Here is a 5615-nt window from a genome sequence, read left to right on the forward strand (position 1 = left end):
TATATACACACACACAATTTATTAAACACATATGTGTGTTTAATAAATTCTTACTTAAGAAGCATCTCCATCTCTCAGTCATCGTGTTCTCTTTTCTTTATCGAAACTGATAGAGAAGGACAGTTTAAACTTTAAACCTGGTTATGGTAATATGTTAAAAGTGAATCAAATTATTTGGAATGTACAAATATAAACCAGCTGTTTAAGGTTTAAGTAGATAAATGCATCTAGCAGGAGAYAGAATCTCAAAAGTTACCATAATTGTCTGAACGTTTCTGCAAYAACTCACATTGATCCACATCATAGACAGATAGCAGAAACGAATAAAAAAAACAAATGTAGAGCTGTTGCCTCTCAACAAGATCACAGGATGGAACCTCAGCTGGGGACCCTTCTGGATAGATTTAGCATGTTACTTCAGACCAAAAACATGACTTTTAAGCTAATTGCTAAATCTAAACTGTCCCTAGCTGTGATGGACAGAGTATTGTTTTTTTATTTTTTTGTCTCTATGTGTCCCTGTGATGGACTTGTGACCTGTCCAGAGTGTTTCCCTCCCCCCGCACCGACTGGTGGTCATGGGCACCAGTGACCCTGAAAGGAAGAAGCAAGTGAAGATATTGGATGGACGGATCGATGGATGAGTTCATAGATGCTGAGTCATTTTTAAACACATTCTCAGAGTTTTACACAAAACCTACCTACATTTAAAATTTTAGCATWTAAAGAAGCAAGTAATAATGCTACTTTCATTGTTCTTTTTTCCCCCTGAAACACCACACCTGCCAGTGTTGAGCAATCTTCAAGTCTTCACCACAGTGGTGACCAGCACGTATCTTTAACAACACTGGGTTTAAAAAAAAAAACTCATCAGTTTCTGTAAAACAGTTCTGCTTACTGAATTGTTGTTGTTGCACTGCAGAAGTGAAGCCAGGAGTAAGAATAAAGCGTAAAATTATTTTGGGAGTCATGCAGCAAAGCTGGTGCTGTGAAAGCACACAACCGACCATGCTTTGGATGCACGCTCCAACTCTGCACTAATGATCAAATGAACTCAGAGGAGCCGCTGGCTGCTATAAATTGTGTTGTAAGGAAATTAAAAAGGGAATCAGAAGCTGCAGTGCAGGTTGGAAGCTTCCCTGTGGGAATATATCTTGGTTATCATGAGTGGCAAATATGTTCTTCGTCTTATTAGCAGCCAAACGTCTCATTAAAATCCCACTCATAGTGAAAACGGGACGTAATGAGCTGCTGTAAAGTCGGTCTGTTCTACATCACTGTCAGCACAGTTATTGCCTCGTTTTATCACAGCTCACAGCCCAACCAAACAACACAATTCAAGTTTGCTTACTACATGTGATTCCTGTCATCATCATCATCATCATCATCGTCTGAAGCTAAGGTCATGCTGAGGGCGTGTACAAGACAAATAACGTCCTCCCGTTTTTATAAATAAATAATATCTATTTTTTTCTGCTATTGACAAAATCTCATCCTATTCTGGAGAATAATTCAGAGCAGGATGTGTGAATGATAAATATTAATAATCCAGGGGGCCAGTGTTTTGAGAGCCGTTCATCTGGCAGAAAATTGAGGAGCAGAAAAACCTAAACATGCTTCAGCAGAAGCCAAAGAGACTGTGGGAAAATACTGGACTGGATAAATTCAGGAAGAGTGATTATTCTGTATGAGTGAACACCCATGAGCTAATCTGACCTCTGAATGATCATTTTTATTTGACTCCTGTTGATTTGGTCTTGAAAGTTAGGAAAAATGTTAAAAATAAAGCAGAAAAAGCTTTCATTATTGTAATTTTGGAAATTTAACCCTTAAATTTACGACTGTTTTCACAACCGTGTCAGAGAGGTACAAAAGCTGCCATAAAAATCACAGTAAAATCAACAATTTTTACTTTTATTCCAATTGTCTATTTCATAATTTTTAAAATTGTACTTTTTTAAATGCATGTTGATCTATTTTGATTATTAAATATTTATTAAAAAGAAACAAAAAAACATTTCACATATAATATACTGTAGCTATGTAGGGGTCACATCGAGTGAAGAAACAAGATTTACTGCCTCAAAGCAGGTCTCGGAAAGGCCTGGCAGAAGGCAGGAACACTGAACTCTATTTGGGCCATGACAGTCATTCCAAGAGAACTCCTCAGTTCTCTTAATCAGATAATGAACAGAAACAATCTTTTCTGTTCGTGATTCATTTGTTGTTTAACTAAGAATGTTTATGCATTTGTTAATCATGATAATGACTGTCACAAGAAAGTAGAATCACTTCTACTCTTTTATCGTGCCTAAAAGATTAATTAATGATATAAAAAGCACAGAGAAAATCATCACCATGTTTTCATTGTGTTTTTATATAAATCACTGTTTTTATTTTACTGGAAACATCAGTAATATAATTTTGAGTTTTTCTTGAGAAAATCTTTCATTTATCTGGACCAACAAAAGTTTCAGTCTGATTATTTAAACAGAAATGTTAATTAATCATCATAAATGTTTTACAGTGATTTCTCTTGGAGTCTATCAGAAAGAAAGCTAAAGAAGAGGTTATCATATTCTGTTAAAAAACAACCACAGAATTTCAATCTTGACTGGCGCCGCTGGCAAGTCTTATCATTTCTTCTTTTTCTGACATTCTTAATGCCTGAGGGCGGAACCAAATTCGTCCGCTTCTATTACTAACACGGACGACTTTGAGAGACGGGAACACTTCTTCCTGGAAAAAAAACGGGAAGAAAGGCTGAGTTCTCTTCGGAGAAACCAGCTCGGCCCGAATATTTTGCCCATAAGCCAAATAAGGGAATATACGGCCAAGGCAGGGGCAAGCCGCCGCTGCCTGCCTGCACTGAGACTACAAGTCTCTAAGTGCTTTTCAACTCCAGAAGTGAGAATTTTATTTTGAAAGGACGAACCGGATGCATCAGCTTGAATCTTTCTAGCGAAGTTCGAAGCAGACGAAAGTTGCCTAAATAACGCTTTTTCGCCAAGGAACAGTGAGCGGGCCGAGCGAAACAATCCCTGACTGGTCGGAGGTGAGGCAGTATTTGCCCGGAGTGTGGTAAAGAAGCCAGAAACAGGTAAATGCTGTCGTGTTCCGGGTGACGTGCCATGTGGAGATCTGAGCGCAGAGGGGACGTGCTGGTCCGGTTGATACGCTTGACAAAATAAGAGCAGAAACACTAACCTTATTTTCCTCCTTTCCTTTGTCTTTATTTGCCAAACTTAAGTTAAAAGTGGCAGTAAAATTGTTTGGTTGTTAACATCAGAACTGACGTTTTACTGTTCTATATAAGTAATCTGAGTTTAATGTGAATTAAAATTCGGACGCGAGTTTTACCGCATTTAGCTCTGAGGCTTGTTATAGGAAAATCCACAATCAGGTGCAACTTATGATCTGTTCAATTTGTGTAAATAAATGATTGCATAATCTTTTATGAATCAACTTGAACTCGTCTGACGTTCCCTTATTGTGTCACTTTTCACTTTGCACATTCCAAAATATTAAAGTAATGAGAAATACCTTGGCAAAAACTTCTCTCATAACTAAGTTATGAGAAGTATGTAGGGAAGCTTATTTTAACATAAGTCTAGTTCCTACAGCTAAATAGAGACAAACAAACAAACAAACAAACAAACAAACAAACAAACAAACAAACAAACAAACAAACAAACAAACAAACAAACAAACAAACAAACAAACAANAACAAACAAACAAACAAACAAACAAACAAACAAACAAACAAACAAACAAACAAACAAACAAACAAACAAACAAACAAACAAACAAACAAACAAACAAGCTTAGTTTGAAAATTCATCATGGACCAAATAATTTGTTTCAGTTCAGCAACTTAACTGATTAAATTCTTGCTGCAAAAGGATGGTAAATAAAATGCAACAAGTACTGATACTGGAGCTAAACCCAAAGTATTTTTAAATTTATTTTAAGTTATTCTTCCAGTGAAAAGATGTGAATACATGTCCCAACACATTGTAAGTCTGATATGAAACTGATCAGATGGTATTGGGGTAGCACGTGGTCACACAAACATGCGTCAAGTGAAGGGTGGACTGCAGCAGTTTCATGCAGCCTATTTTCATCCAGTCCTTCCCAGTCCTACCCGGACTGGGGAGGACGTGGCCCACATGGCCCAGGCGGGCTACATGCTCATGAGGATGCAGCCCATGAGACACAGCATTTGTGTTTCCTGAGTGGTGAAAGTCAAACAGAAGATGGTCTGAGTGAGTTGTTTTAYCTGTAAACTGAGGTTTCCATGTTCACCAAACAGTCCAGAAAAAAAGGCAGCTGGCTGTCAGTGGCATCCTCTCTGGTGAACTTGATGTCCACAGAACTGAAGTTTGKTGAAAGCTTCTACTAACACCTGGCTGCTTTCACAGCCAAAGATCTTCTATAAATAAATGTAATTTTTCTCTTCCACCAGTGCAGATGTGCATCACACGGTCACTGCTTTACACAACCAGCTTCAGCTGGGGATAAATGTGGTGTGGGTTGGGTGCAGATTGAAACGAAACAAGAAGAAGTGGGATGCCCTGTGGGTTAGTGGTGGCGGTGGTGGTGGTGGTGGTGGGGGGGGGGATCCAGACTGCTATGAAAAGTGCTCTTTCCCAAATCAGCACAAAGTCAGCGGAAGTGAKGGAAAGAGAAGCCCTCTGTCCTCTTCAGGACAGCAGGAAAAYGGCTGAATGAACTCAAAGTGGACATCTGAGAGGCTCGCCACGTCCCGGAGGGACCAGCAGAAATCATAGCTGCTGACAATCAGTGCGACAAATAGTGCTACAGAGAGTAAGAGATACTCAGTGAGAAATTCATCATGTGTGAAAGTCTAAGCTCARAGTAAATACTGAACTTGGCTGGTTAAGCTTATCTCACATCCAACCCTGGCTCGTTTCCGTTCTTTTCTGATTCAGCTAAACTGAAGACGTTAAATATGATCTGCATGTCAGCCTCAGTCAGGAATCCGTTTTTGTTTTAATGGTTCGCCACAGATGTCAACCTTTTGAAAGTCAGAAGTCTRACAGGAAAATGTTGATGTTTTCTTTTTTTTTTCTTTAGTAAAGCTGATCGATGTGCATTTTCGCAGCAACTGAAAATGTTGACATATTGCAACAAAATACAAAATATTTTCCACCGACTGTTGGAAAGTTCGTAGCGCTCTGCTTTCAGAGGTTAAATGTGACCTGAGAGGCAGCACTGGGACGTGTATTGAAGCTGCTTAATGTGGCAAAAACATAGATTAGAGGGCGAAATGCAACAACTTTAGTCTTTAATTTAATGGACCTGCCTCTGAAGAGTCTGTCTCAATCTATCTGTAACCTTAATGTTTTATTGACTACATTTTACAGCTTCGTTTGTACCGTTTTAAAGTCTTCAATGAAAGATAACCATGTAGACAAAATGAGAGAGAGAGCTCCTCTGCATCTGTTTAAAAAAGAAAAACTCAACCAGCTGTCTTGGTTGATGATGTAATAAGTTGTTACCAAAGAAACAAGGAAATGATTGCAACACAACAGCTAAAGCTGCAAAGAAGTGACAACATTTAACTGAATATTCAGTGATGACACATACACAC

The 5615-nt window shown here is 38.6% G+C and overlaps 1 protein-coding gene across 1 annotated transcript in view; it reads right to left on the minus strand.

The window, feature by feature from the left end:
* The window catches only part of LOC106528047 (putative nuclease HARBI1), a gene marked incomplete in the record, with an annotated part of 14394 nt that overhangs the window by 1439 nt on the left and 7340 nt on the right, over positions 1 to 5615 (minus strand).

Source organism: Austrofundulus limnaeus, unplaced genomic scaffold (assembly GCF_001266775.1).
Source record: "Austrofundulus limnaeus strain Quisiro unplaced genomic scaffold, Austrofundulus_limnaeus-1.0 Scaffold357, whole genome shotgun sequence".
Classification (NCBI taxonomy): domain Eukaryota; kingdom Metazoa; phylum Chordata; class Actinopteri; order Cyprinodontiformes; family Rivulidae; genus Austrofundulus; species Austrofundulus limnaeus.